Genomic DNA, 15,917 nt, shown 5'->3' on the forward strand with positions numbered 1-15,917 from the left:
CCCACCTTAAATCGCTTCTTAAAACCGTTCTCACCTCTCCGCCAGCCTCCTTTGTCCTGTAAATGTGCTGATAAAAGAAAAGCTGCAAGCAGCCAGCTATTCCATCCCCCCACCGACTTAGAACGTGCACAAACTTCTCTCAGCTCATGCCTTGATTGATTGTCTGGGAGTGAAGTGGAGTTTTAGAGTGGAAATAATAATCCTTGTAACCACATTTTTAAAACAGAAACGTTTTTCATATTGTAGTAGTAAATGACATAATGTAGGCATAAACTATATAATGTATGAAGCCTGAAGTCCAAATATCAAACACTTTCACAAAAGGTACAAATATAACAGAACAATGTATAAAGCATAAAGTATGCTTTTATTTAAAAATATAACTGCAGAAAAAAGCCGCCTTAGCATGCCACATTGACACATACTTACTACAGCTGCCACGGTAGTGTAATGGTATCAGGCGCTGATTAGTAATCAAAAGGTCACGAGTTCGATCCCGCACTACTCAGTTTTGAGAAGTAAACTGCTCTTATTCTTACTATTTTAGAATAAAAACATACATTTGATTTCAGTGTGTAACAGCCAGTGTAATTTATGATACTTGTAAAGGTTTATTTTTTTTTTATTCACTTTTCATTCTGTCAGTCGTGTTCAGGATCCTTCCCTACCCCCACACACCTCCCGACTCATAAAGTTGCGCTATAGCTCTGCAGCGTACTTGTGACTGCATTCGCGTACCAATGCTTGCGAACTGAAGTGCCTGTGTGCACTTTTTGTGGCATTACACGTCTATTTTTTTGAGCATGCCCATGTCGCTCAAACACAGTAACATATGTTGGTGTACAAGTATAACAAAACAAGGGCACTTTTATTCTAGACTATAAGTGAAGAAAAAATAAAACAAGTTACAGTAGGCGGTTGATACGACAGCTTGTGTGGGGCAATGCTAAGAACTGCTGATTTCCGATCCGTGCTATATAAAATCATCACATTCAAATATTAACAATTCCCACACACCCTTCCTACATTCACAACCTGTGTACTTGTTGCAGTGTACACACCTCTCTGTGCTACAGTTCCTATTGCACTGAATGAGCACCTGACACTGTACTTTCTTCCCTATGTAAATAACATTCGAGCCTCCAAATAAATCACATTTGAGCTATAGGGCGTCTTTATGTGAAAACAGCAGTGTCAGACGGGGAGGGTGGGGGATTTGTGAACGCGACTGAGAGAATGGAACTGAATTAAAAAAAAAAAGCTAACCTTTACAATTATCATGGCTCTTACAGACTGACTGAAATCAAATGTATATTTTTATTCTAAAATAGTACAGTACATGCAATATTATTTGAAAACGAACAGCATCAGATCGGGTTTGAATACACGCTGACGCTGTTACAGAAGGCGTCAACTTATTCAGTGGAGCAGTTTCAACGCACAGTACCTGCAATATTATTTGAAAACAAACAGCGTCAGATCGGGCGCATATTCAAACCCGATCTGACGCTGGTCGTTTTCAAATAATATTGCATTAGTGCGATGATGTTTTTACATATAGTGTCTCTTTCATTCATCTTGCGGTTTGTAATCAGTGACCGCGTGTTTTTTTCCCCGATCTTGCCAGTTCGGACATGCTGCTGTATGGTGGTGTTTCTTTTGTACTCCAGGACATGCAGAGGACAGAATAGTACAGAGCAGTAAGTTCAGCGCTATATGCAATCAGACAGGCAGAGAGGCAGAGAACAAATTCTTCAGGATAATGTTCAAGCATCAGTCACAAAGTTGAAGTTATGCAGGGGTTGGATATTCCAACAAGACAATGACCCAAAACACAGTTCGAAATCTACAAAGGCATTCATGCAGAGGGAGAAGTACAATGTTCTGGAATGGCCATCACAGTCCCCTGACTTGAGTATCATCAAAAATCTCTGGGATGATTTGAAGCAGGCTGTCCATGCTCGGCAGTCATCAAATTTAACTGAACTAGAGAGATTTTGTATGGAAGAATGGTCAAAAATACCTCCATCCAGAATCCAGACACTCATCAAATGCTATAGGAGGCGTCTAGAGGCTGTTATAATTGCAAAAGGAGGCTCAACTAAGTATTGATGTAATATCTCTGTTGGTGTGCCCAAATTTATGCACCTGTCTAATTTTGTTATGATGCATATTGCATATTGTCTGTTAATCCAATAAACTAAATGTCACTGCTGAAATACTACTGTTTCCATAAGGCATTTCATATATTAAAAGGAAGTTGCTACTTTGAAAGCTCAGCCAATGATAAACAAAAATCCAAAGAATTAAGAGGAGTTCCCAAACTTTTTCATATGATTGTATGTATATGTCTTATGTAAGTGTGCATTATTTATTTGTACATACTATTTATGCACTCTTTCCCTATCTAATTGTTTTTCTTTGCATGTAACTACTTCTTAGACATCTTGTAAAGCACTTTGAGCTGCATCCTTTATATGAAAATGTACTATAGAAATAAATGTTGTTGTTATAAAACCAGATCAAGATTGTTCAAAAACAGAAAAGACTCCTTTGTGTTTCCTGACAAGAAGCTCTACGGGATATACTGTAGGTTTCAAAAATTGTCAGTCTGTGCTGTTAGCCAAGCCATTTCTTTACAACTTCCAGACAGTGTTCAGAAGCCATTAAGAAGGCTAACAGAATGTTAGGTTAAATTGCACAATGTGTGGAGTACAAGTCCAAGGGGGTTATTATGCCCAAGCTTTATAATGAAGTACTGTGTGCAGTTTTGGTCTCCAGGCTACAAAAAGGACATGGCATTGCTGAAAAAGGTCCAGAGAAGAACATCTAGGCTGATACCAGGACTATGGATGATGAATTATGAGGAAAGATTAAAAGAGCTGAGCCTTTTCAGTTTAAGCATAAAAGGAGACATGATTGAAGTGTTCAAAATTATGAAGGAAATTAATACAGTGGATAGAGTCTGTTTCTTTAAAATGAGTTCATCTAGTAAACGGGGACACGGTTGGAAACTTGTTAAGCGTAAATTTTGTACCAACATTTGGAAGTTTTTCTTTACACAGAGAACCCCAGACACATAGAATAAGCTACCAATAAGTGCGGTAGACAGTAAGACTTGAGACACTTTCAAAACTTGACTTGATTTTTTTTTTTTAGAAGAATTAAGTGGATAGGACTGGTGAGCTTTGTTGGGCTAAATGGCCTGTTCTCGTCTATATTGTTATAATATTCTAAAAAAAAATTATTGAACTTGTGTTTATGTTTGAAGTCTGGAAAGGCTTCCTGCACAAGTTTTCTTTGATCATTTATTTTGGCCTCCAGATAACAGTCCTTTATCTGTAAACCTGTAAAAAGATGCCAAGATCCAAAATTCTACACCGAACATTGTCATTTTCAGGTACAAGATCACCAATAAATAGAGGCAGTATTCTTAAAGTCCGGTTCTCATGGCCGTTACCACCAATAATTCTTCTTACAACAAACTCTGAAATTTTCTTTGGACAGTTAGTTTCCTCGGAGAACTACTAGGGGAAGTGCTGGATTATTTAAATAATCTAATGTGAAATACTTTTTGGCAATTAATTTTTTAAACTCCAACTTGGTTCTAAAGGAACAGTGCCTTCCACCAGGTCATGCAAAAAATCAGGTGGAAACCCAGTTATGCAGTGAAAGTAAGATAACCTGATCAAATTCTAACTCTCTTTCAGCCTTGAAATATTCTCATTACACGACTCTTTAGTCCTCGATAAGAATGACTCGCTTCTTAAAGAGCAAGTCTGAATATTATTATGACTGGCCAAAAGAAAATCTGCAAATCTATCAAACCACTATCAAATGACTACAAACCAAGTGAGGGGGCCACCTACAACCACACGCTCATTCAGGAAGTGGTCCCCTGAGGCTCTGAGAGACTGCTTTGGAACTACGGACTGGGATATCCGGCAGGGGTCACATAGTGAGAACATTGAGGAGGTTGTTGACTGCACAACTGACTACATCAACTTCTGTATGGACATTGTAGTTCCAGTAAGAACAGTACGCTGCTATGCTAACAACAAGCCATGGGTTACAAGTGACATAAAGGGCCTTTTGAACCAGAAGAAAAGGACGTTTAAAGGCGGTGATCAGTATGAGCTCAAGCACGTGCAGAAGGAACTCCGAGTCCAGCTCAGGGAGGCAAAGGAGCAGTACAGGAGAAAGCTGGAGCATAAGTTGCAGAAAAACAGCATGATGGAAGTGTGGGATGGGATGAAGATCATCACTGGCTGCAGCTCGAAGCAGGGTGCCACCACTGAGAGAGACGTGGAGAGAGCAAACCAAATGAACAACTTCTTTAATAGGTTTGACCACCCTAACCCACTCTCACCTCGGACTACTGCATCCTCCAACCATCCTTCTGCTGATACCAGCATAGGTGAGACATCCCCACTCACAATTACAGCAGCGCAGAGAGCTGAGGAGACTTCGTTCCAGCAAAGCAGCAGGTCCAGATGGAGTATCACCATGACTGCTGAAGGCCTGTGTGCTGGAACTGGGGAGTCCTCTACAGCACATCTTCAACCTGAGCCTGGAACAAGGGAGAGTCCCAAGGCTTTGGAAAACATCTTGTATCACCACAGTCCCAAAGGTATCACGTCCTAGTGAGCTCAATGACTTCCGGGCTGTTGCTCTGACGTCACATGTGATGAAGTCCATGGAGAGGCTGCTGCTTCACCACCTGAGGCCACAGGTCCACCACGCCCTTGACCCTCTGCAGTTCGCATACCAGGAGAAGGTGGGAGCGGAGGATGCCATCGTCTATATGCTACACCGATCCCTCTCCCACTTGGATAGAGGCAATGGTGCTGTAAGAATATTTTTGGACTTCTCTAGCACCTTCAACACCATCCAACCTCTGCTCCTTAGGGACAAGCTGACAGAGATGGGAGTAGATTCACACTTGGTGGCATGGATCGTGGACTATCTTACAGACAGACCTCAGTATGTGCGTCTCGGGAACTGCAGGTCTGACATTGTGGTCAGCAACACAGGAGCGCCGCAGGGGACTGTACTGTCTCCGGTCCTGTTCAGCCTATATACATCAGACTTCCAATACGACTCGGAGTCCTGCCACGTGCAAAGTTCGCTGATGACACTGCTATCGTGGGCTGCATCAGGAGTGGGCAGGAGGAGGAGTACAGGAAGCTAATCAAGGACTTTGTTAAATGGTGCGACTCAAAGCACTTACACCTGAACAACAGCAAGACCAAGGAACTGGTGGGGGATTTTAAGAGGCCCCTCATGGACCCTGTGATCATCAGAGGTGACTGTGTGCAGAAGGTACAGACCTATAAATAACTGGGAGTGCAGCTGGATAATAAATTGGACTGGACTGCCAATACTGATTTTCAACCCTCCATCTGCGTCCTTGACCCAATACCAACCAGGTTTTTCAAGGAAGTATCAGGCGTGCTAATTGCTAATGTTCTTGACATAGTTAATTTGTCATTAGATATGGGGGTCTTACCAGACTGTCTTAAGACTGCTGTAGTTAAACCCCTGCTCAAGAAAAATAATCTTGACCCCTCTGCTTTTGAAAATTTTAGACCCATCTCTAACCTGCCCTTCTTAAGTAAAGTTCTGGAGAAGGCACTCATTATGCAGTTAAATGACCACCTCAACAAACATGCTATTCTTGATAAATTTCAGTCAGGTTTTAGAACAAATCACAGCACAGAACCTGCACTCGTTAAAGTAGTAAATGACTTGCGGGTAAATGCAGACAGAAGCCATTTATCTGTTCTCATTCTTCTTGATCTGAGTGCCGCATTTGATACCATTGATCACAATATTCTTAGAAATCGCCTTAGTCAATGGCTGGGCCTCTCTGGCAGGGAGAAAATTTTTTGCTAGTTGTGGTAATCACAACTCAAAGATGCATGATATCCGACATGGTGTTCCACAAGGCTCTATCCTGGGTCTGCTGCTCTTCTCAATCTACATGCTCTGTTAGGTCAGATTATCTCAGGTTACAACGTGAGCTACCACAGCTATGCTGATGACACACAGCTGTATTTATCGATAGCACCTGATGACTCCGACTCTTTCGATACACTAACACAATGTCTAACTTATATCTCAGAATGTATGAATAGTAATTTTCTCAAACTAAATAAAGAGAAAACTGAAATTTTAGTGATTGGCAATAATGGATTCAATGAGGTTATCAGAAATAAACTTGATGCATTAGGATTAAAAGTTAAGACGGAAGTAAAAATCTTAGGGGTAACTTGACTGTAATCTGAATTTTAAATCGCATATTCATCAGACCACTAGGACAGCATTTTTTCACTTAAGAAACATAGCTAAAGTTAGACCTCTTATATCACTGAAAGATGCTGAGAAATTAGTTCACACATTTGTTTTCAGTCGACTACATTACTGTAACGCACTCCTCTCAGGACTACCCAAGAAAGACATAAATCATTTGCAACGAGTGCAGAATGCAGCTGCCAGAATCCTAACTAGGAAAAGAAAATCCGAGCACATCTCTCCAGTTTTGATGTCACTACACTGGTTACCTGTGTCATTCAGGATTGACTTTAAAATTCTGCTTATGGTTTATAAAGCCTTAAATAATCTCGCTCCATCTTATATATCGGAATGTCTGACACCTTATATTCCAAATCGTAACCTCAGATCCTCAAATGAGTGTCTCCTTAGAATTCCAAGAACAAAACTTAAAAGAAGTGGTGAGGCGGCCTTCTGCTGTTATGCACCTAAAATCTGGAATAGCCTGCCAATAGGAATTCGCCAGGCTGATACAGTAGAGCACTTTAAAACACTGCTGAAAACACATTACTTTAACATGGCCTTCTCATAACTTCACTTTAACTTAATCCTGATGCTCTGTACTGTATGTTCAGTTCATCATAATAACTATTCATAATGGCTCTAAAATTTGTACTGACTGTTTGGTTTTTCCGTTTTTTTTTTGGTGGCAGCCTGCGCCACCACCACCTACTCAAAGCGTCATGATGCTCCAACATTGATGGACTGAAAGCCAGAGGTCTACGTGACCATCATCATCAAGTCCTTCCATGAGAACCTTAAATACAAAGAGGACTGTCTCATTTATGTTAGGTTGATTGCCCAGAGGGGACTGGGTGGTCTCTTGGTCTGGAATCCCTACAGATTTTATTTTTTTTCTCCAGCCTCTGGAGTTTTTTCTTTGTTTTTTCTGTCCACCCTGGCCATCGGACCTTAAATATTCTGTGTCAATTAATGTTGACTTATTTTATTTTCTTATTGTTTCTTTTATTTTTCTATTCTTCATTTTGTAAAGCACTTTGAGCTACATTTTTTTTGTATGAAAATGTGCTATATAAATAAATGTTTTTGTTGATGCTCTGTGTAAGAAAGGTCAGAGCCGACTATACTTCCTTAGAAGGTTGGCGTACTTCAACATCTGCAATAAGATGCTGCAGATGTTCTACCAGACGGTTGGGGCGAGTGTCCTCTTCTACGCGGTGGTGTGCTGGGGAGGCAGCATAAAGAAGGACACCTCACACCTGGACAAACTTATGAGGAAGGCAGGCTCTATTGTAGGAATGAAGCAGGCTGAGCTGAGCAGGCTCCTGTAAATCATGGAGAATCCACTGCATCCACTGAACAGGATCATCTCTAGACAGAGGAGCAGCTTCAGCAACAGACTGAGGAGATCGTTCCTCCCCCACACTATGTGACTCTTCAATTCCACCTGGGGGTTAACGTTAACATTATTCAAAGTTATTGTCTGTTTGTACCTGCATTTTTATTACTCTTTAATTTAATTTGGTTTTTATCAATTAACTGCTGCTGGATTATGTGAATTTCTCCTTGGGATTAATAAAGTATCTATCTCTATCTATCTACCTATTTATTAACGGACTCTTGAAATCTAGAAAGGGAATGTGCTCCCAAATGATCTCCATCCATTATCCAACCCACTATATCCTAACTACAGGATCACGGAGGTCTGCTGGAGCCAATCCCAGCCAACACAGCGCACAAGGCAGGAAACAAACCCTGGGCAGGGTGCCAGCCCACCACAGCCCAAATGATCTGAAGAAACATATCACACTGCACCCATTCACTCTGTTATTTCCTCATGACTTGATTACTGTAATGCTGGGTTTGAGCAAGTCCTCTCTCACGCCTTCAGTTAGTTCAAAATGCAGCTGCCAGGCTCCTATCTCGCGCTAGCCGGAATAATCGTATCACTCTCATTTTGTACACACTGCACTGGCTCCCAGTGTTTTATAGAATTCATTTTAAAGTTTTGGTGCTTACTTTCAGAGCTTTGCATGGACAGGCCCCTGAGTACCTAACCAGCCTGCTCCAACGCCATACAGCTTGTCGGACTCTCAGATCTGGACAACAGAGCCTTCTCGTTGTCCCACGCACTCGGCTAAAAACCCGTGGGGATCGTGCCTTTCAGTCTGTGGCACCAAGACTATGGAATAGCCTGCCTTGTGGTCTGCGTGGAGTCGAGTCTAAAACTAAAACTAAAAACATTTCTTTTTAAACAAGCTTTTAATCATTGCTGAATAGTTCCAGTTTGTTTATTTATTGTTTTTATTGTTTTAACTTTTGTATTTGTTCTGCATTTGCTGTTCATCAGTCTGTGACCTTTTGTCTGTGAAGGGCGCTATATAAATAAACTACTACTACTACTAACGCCCCTCACAATGGTCCCTAGCCTGCTGATGTAAATTCCTATATTTTCAAGGAGTTGGAGAACACTCTCATATCCAAATGTACTGTACATACTAGCCAAAGATGATCTGTACTGAATGGGCAAATCTGCTAGAACTCAATAAATTGCACATAATTTGTGTTCCTCTCTTGAGGTTCCTATGGGATTTCAATTTGAAAATCATCAATAGACAAGCCTAGACAAATTGTTTTCTCTTCACCAGGCAGACATGGGTTCACCTGATACTGTGACCCAAACAAAGTGTCATAATGACCCTGCTGCCATTCTCTATTGGTTTCTTCTAAAACTTTTCAACAATACTTGCAAAATATTTTAAAATCCGAACAAGCAGTGTCTTTTTAGTGGCAAACCCAAAACATATTCATATCCATGACTCTGAATTTGGCTTTTGAAAGAAATTAACCTTCTTTGTTCCGATCCTAAGGGTCCATTCTCTGAAAGGGAACTGAATGGACATCTTGTGTAATGTGTCTGTTATTAAATCTGTCCTGCTTTTATCAATGTTGCAACTGTGTTGCCTCAATACCTTTTCTACAGTTGTCTTTTCAATTGGCCAGTCAAACCACCAATCTCATACAATGCAGTGACTGTTTCCTGAGTGGCCCATTTGGAGACCTGCAGGACTGCTTGCATTTGCAGGAGTAAAGATGCAGGTGTTCCCTGAATTTATTTTTCAATACTGTCAATGTATTCAATTCCATGGTCAGTATTATCCCCTAATGGTAAAATCGATGTCACTGACATCGGATTGCAGTTCAGCAGCAATTTCATGTTTTCCCTGATCCTTCATTACTCTTTGTTGGACAATGAGCTCTTTCTTAAAGTCTTTTAAAGTGGAGTCTTTGTAAAATCTATTTTTATGTGAGTAAAAGTAGAAAAAAATCTATGATTTGAAAGAACAGTGGATAAAAGGACAGGAAAAGCAATCTCCTTTTTCCTCAGATGCTTTGCAAGATGAAACAAAATAATATTACTTTATATTGACTTGCTCATTAAACTCACAAAATTGGCTTCTAATTGTAAAGCCAGCAAGGCCTCCAGGACAGTATTATATAAGTCGATGAACTCTCAACTGGATCTGCAGGGAATCTTCAGACCTGTAAAACTGGCCATTACCTTGTATCTCCAATGACTGCACACATTTTCTGAGGTTTCCAGAGAAATAAACACAAAAGTTCATCTAATTAGAAGTAATAAAGGACAATAATAACATGAAAAGTGGCAGCTGTAATAAATTCAAGAAACAGTTCAAGATTTGGGGTGTTAGGGTTAGGGGCGGACCGGATATTGAAGTGAGGTATGCTGGGATGGGTGTGATGGATTCTGGGATTTGTGACGTCATCAGAGGGAATACGTAGACCCGGAAGTGTGCTCTTCTCATAGCTGTCCAAGCGTTTACGGCTTTGACGCCTCGGTCCTTCTAAGGAAGGAAAGAAAGACACGTTAGTACACTGTCGTCCCCTCCCCGGGACGTTTCCGAAGCAAGCCGGGTCGATTAGCTGCTCCCCAAGCGCTCGTGCCTGACACAACTTACAACTAAAGAATGAAATAAAATGATTACTACCGTATTTACTTGTGTACCACACGCCCTCGTGTAAGATGCGCACCCTAATTTTTTCATAGAAAATCGCTTTGCCCCGTGTACGATACGCGTTGTGATTGTATGGGAATCGTTTAGAGAGAGAGAGCGAGCGAGCGAGCCCAAGCAGAAGAAGTAAACATTACAGAATTACATTTCCTCATGTATGACGCGCACCTGATTTTCTAATGCTAATTTTCGTGAAAAAACGTGTGCGTGGTACACGTGTAAATATGGTATTTCCATTGTGCTATTATATTCAGGTGTTTGTCTTAATAACTAATTTAAGTAATTAAAATAGTGTTAGACTCTGTTGCTGTTGTAGGCTAAACGACACGTTTTTGCCATATTTGTACATTTACTGTAAACCACTAGCGCAAAAAAGAGGATTACTTACTGTGTTTGGTGCGGAGTCTAAAAATGAAGCAGCCTCGTAGCATTGACTTGCAAAGCTTGCACCACACTTGACTCAAACACACCACCTGTTATAGATTTCATGAGCCCTGTTACAAGTGAGGGTATTGAAGAAATTGGAGGGTATTTCTCTCCTCATTCACACACACACACTCACACACACACACACAGTGTCACATTCAAAAGCTTTAAGAGCAGTGGAAAGATCTTTAAGCAGGCTTCATTGCTCAGCTTTTAAATCGAAGTACTTCTACTCTTTCTGTGTGACACTAAGTTCAGATAGTGTTGCAGTTATGGGCCACCTTTGCTCAACCAATCAAATAATCATGTTGAATATACAGTACTGTTCCATCTTGTGCTTACATCCTGTATTAGTTTGTGCTCAGTTGGTTACCATCTGTAGCTGTTTTTCTTTCAGCTTGGTAGAGGCCTGCCCTCCTTTTTTAAAATGCTCCACAAGTCTGTATGTTGCTCCAATAGATTTTGAAAGGCCTGAATGTTTTAGTTCAGAATTGTTTCTTGATATTTCCTTTCCATCAGTTTATTTGTATGTGTCCTTGAAGGCGGAGTGAAACCTGGATTGAGCAACAAGTCATTGTTTTAAACAAATCTGACCCAATTCAAGACGAACTTAAAATGTTTGAGTGATTAACAGAAACAACTAACAAATGTCCAACTTATACCAGAACAGGAGAAAATAAAATAAATTGTTGTACTTAAATTTTTTTGGTTGCAAACTAATGCTAAGATGATTTTAGAACATGTTTAATATTAGTTTTAACTTTTCATTTTTTGAGGGATTAACTAGCACAACCACATTTACTGTTTATTTCATGATAAGAATGCTCCACAATACTTTGGACAATACTCAGCAATTTTATAATACAAAAAGCCACCGCATGGCCATGAACTATAAGACTCCAGCTTGCTCTGGAAGGACTGATGTCGACTTTTGTCAAAACAAGGAGTTGATGATGGTAATCAACTGTAAACTGCAGCAAAACCAACCGTTATGTTTTAGTTGGACTCTTGTTGCTATAAGGAAAGTTAGCTTCATTGGTTTGACCGATATTTTATGCACTCGTGTGAGTAGTAAGGTGCAAACAAGAGCAAAAATGGCACTGACATAATGGCGAGAGATCAAAGCGAATGCGTAAAGCAAAATACTCCATGGACAACGTTTTGCCTATTATCTCTGAACTGGACTTTGACTTGCCAGACTTCGATTTTGATACAAGTGATCGAAAACAAATGTGAGGTTCCAGCTTCAGCTGACTGGTCCCCAGCTAATCATGTAGCTGACACGCCTACAGTAATTTTTGCCACTTAATAATGGTAAGAGGTAGAAACCAGATTGCAATGCACTGCGACTGTGACTGCGTAACATGCACCAACAGACGTTTTATGTTGACTTCTGTGTGAAGCCATTGCTTTTCAGAAACTGTTTTTCGAAAAAAATATTCAACCCTCAAAGAGTTAAAAAAAACTATAAATATTGTGATTACAGTCAACTTTACCCACCTTAAATACAATTTACAATGACAACTGGCCTGCAACTCCATCAAACAAACTCCATTAAGACCACTAGTCTTTTAGTGCCAGCTCCACAGAATGCATTTTGAAATAGTAATGGTTTACATCATTATAAAAATTACCTTACCACTCCTGCCTGAAAATGCCACACTCATCGATATAACATGCTTATCTAGTTCAACATAAGTTTTCAAGTTTAAAATAAAAAAAAAAAAGGGTCATTGAGAATTTCCTAAATAATAATATTGTAGTGATGGACGGCGCTGATGTCCCAGGAGGCTCTGCGGCACTGCACCTGAAATTAGATTTTTAATTATGATTTCTTTCATGTTGGATCTCAAACAGTTGTTGTGTTTAATTTTGGATTGTAACTTTTGGCAATAGGAGTTTTTTTTTAATTTTTATTAAAGTTGGTGGTGTTTGGGGGGTTTCAGTTGGACTAGCACCACTATATGATGCTGCCTGGTGTATGCGTTCCAGTATCTGCACTAAGGGGAGGAGGCTTAATTTGAATATTGTTGCGAGGAGTGGTTGCCTGCAGTATTTGAATATGCAACACTACCTATATTAAGAAAATATTTTTCTTGAGAAGCCTGTCACAATATCAGCACAACAATTTTCCAAAACTCTTTTCATATTGACATAGAATAATGATTCACTACAATAACAAAAAGGACAAAAACACTTTTTACAGTCAATTCACCTAATCTGCATGTCTTTGGACTGTGGGAGAAAACCTGCACAGACACGGGGAGAACCCGGGACGCAAATCTTGATCTCCTTCTTTCAAAGCACTGTGCCATCAGTCAGGCTCAAAGTCACTGGTAGTCCTTCCTTAGATTTGCACCCTTCTTGAGTTACATACTGTACTTGCCCACCTCAGTGATTTCCGAGTCCAGATTTTATTGACAATCAGTTCTTGGGGTTTCTTGAATCTTATGAGTGTGCACATAATTGTGGAATTTCCAAGCCACCTTGATGTAACGAGAAACCCTTTATGTGCATGCAACCGACTGAAAATCGATTGTAAAGTGGAGCTTACTCAGTTACTCTTAGATTTCATAAGTGCATTTTGTTGAATACCACCTAACCTAACCTAACCACCATCTCGTGAGACGCTGATTCCTGAATGTATGTCTGTCTGCGTTTCACGAGAGAACTACTTAACAGATTTAGATTGGGCTTTTTCTATAATTTGCTTGAACATTCCAGTTGATTTTCAGACTTCTCTCATTGTGCTATGTATCATAGTTCGCTTGCAGTACAGATTTATTTGTGTGAATCCAAGAGACATGCAGCAGGCCGAGGAGAGAGAGACATTACCTTCCTCATTCAAACGCCAGCCTCTAGTCTTTCCTTACTTCCGCTTAGCTTGTGAGCAAGAGAACTACTTAACGGATTTAGATTGGGTTTTGTTTCTATAATTTGCTAAACATTCCGGTTGATTTTGTGACTTCTCTCATTGCGCTAATCTGCATCCAGCCCTGCATGTAGGCCCTCCAACCTGCAGGGAAAACTTGAAGGTTGGTGACAGAATTTGCACTCCAGCCACTGCAAAAAAAACTCACACTGGTTCCATTCCATCTGAACTTGTGTGGTGCTGAGGTGTCACCCGTTGCATGGCTGCACTTGGGTCCTAACCTGGGATCCTGAGTGGGTTTGTCCTGTGTTGGGTGTGACAGTGCGTGCTCCTAAATCCAACCCCGTCTCTCTCTAATCATGTTAAGTATCATAGTTTGTTTGCGGCAGCGATTTATAAGCGCAAAGCGAAGAGATGGGCTCAGGGGAGGGGGAGGCATAAAATTAATCAATTGGTGCTCAAATTATTTGACACGCTCTCTCGGACATAGACTTTAATAAATACTGTTTTAGAACACACCGATTCAATTCATTAAAGTACAGAATTTTTAAATTCCATTAACCCTCTTGGTATGCCACCCCACAACTTAGCATTGAGAATAGGAACACCGATTATCCTTTTGAGAAAGCTGAGCCCACCCAAACGTTTCAGTGGTACCTGTCTCCAGGTCTGTCACCTTCAGAACAACATCATATGGGCAATAAATCATCACAGGAGGATATGGCCTTGGCAAGAGGGTTTTAATCCCTCGCATTTCTCTAATTGAGATGGACATGCTCTTTCAATTCAAGAGATTACAGTTCCTGGTGAAGCCTTGCTTTGCTTTTCTATGTGAATTAACAACGGCCAAGTTGGCAGGGGTTGATTTTAGCTCACCATGCTATTCACGTGGTCACCTGTACGTTGCTTTCTCCTGGGTTAATTCCCCAACAAATCTATATGCCCTTGCCCCTGATAACAAAACCAAAAATATTGTATATCAAGAGACCCTTGGATAGGGAACCTATCAATTTAAATTGTTCTGAATACAAAAGACATTTTTTTTACTTTTTTGTATTGATTTTGATAGTTTGTCCTGTTTCACTACTAAGCGGGTGTATAGATAGATAGATAGATGTAGATATAATACGGCCCTGTGATGAACTGGCACGTCCTCTAAGGATTTGTTTCCACTCTGTTACTTGTATATCTGTATTATTAAATATGTATTTATCTGGTCTTATTTTATTTATTCGTGCATGTAGTTATTTTATATAGAATTTGATGTTTTTATTGTATTCCTGCCATTTTATCTTTAACCTTTTGCAAAGCTACAGATCTTTTATGAAAATGCACTATAGTAATAAATGTTGTTATTGCTGTGTCCCCCGTAGCTTGTAATTCAAATCATGTATGCTTGTAGTTCACTTTAACAATGGCGGTTCTGGTGGTTTCAGTTTTCTGTTGTTTATTTTTATTTACTACTAGCAGGAGTACCCGGCGTTGCTCGGGAATGTATAACCGGTGAATTTCCCAAATTAAAGAAATAGAACATAGAAATAGAACAAACAGTTTTCTGATTCATATTTTATTGTAAGTTCGTCCACTCTGGATTGTGTCTGCTGTGGCATTTCAGACGATTTTGAAATCGACTTTCTTGTGGCATCTGAAGTGGATCTTTCAATTCTACGTCTTTTTTTTTGGTGGCATGGGTATATTAGCGAAAAACAGGAGAATTATAATGTGTTACATGGTATCATGTACAGAATAAGGACCACAGTGAGATAAATTTACATTATTTACAATACGTCAGAAAGCGAACAAGTAGCACCAGTGAGTCAGAAAGAGCAACACTGAAATCGTACTTTGAGTCGGAAAGCAAGCAAATAGCATCACAAATACGGAAAGCCAGTGAGAGAGAGTAGCACTGAAACCGTACTGGGCAAAATGGTGGGGAGGGGTGGTCTGTTTGTAAGGAGCGTCTTTGTTGAAGCGTGCTGTCATGTAACGGATGTGAAGTGAGATACAACCACTGCTGCGTGTGGGGGAAGGATGATGTCCTTTCAAGGTGAGTGTCTGTTCAAACGTGGTGCGATATAAAGGAGTTTTGCAAATGAAATACAGCACTATCAGTGCGTGTGCGTGTGTGAACTGGTCACACGCACTGGATCGTTCACGTTTTACATCCATACGGCAGTTCCCCTTCACCCGATCAAAGCAGTCGGCTTTCTCATACTTGGACACTTGCGCCAACTTTTGTCAATTTAAAGAAACATGGGTAAAGTGTGATACACAGGGACCAAACATGCCGC

The sequence above is a fragment of the Polypterus senegalus genome, chromosome 4 (genome assembly GCF_016835505.1).
Source record: "Polypterus senegalus isolate Bchr_013 chromosome 4, ASM1683550v1, whole genome shotgun sequence".
NCBI lineage: Eukaryota > Metazoa > Chordata > Cladistia > Polypteriformes > Polypteridae > Polypterus > Polypterus senegalus.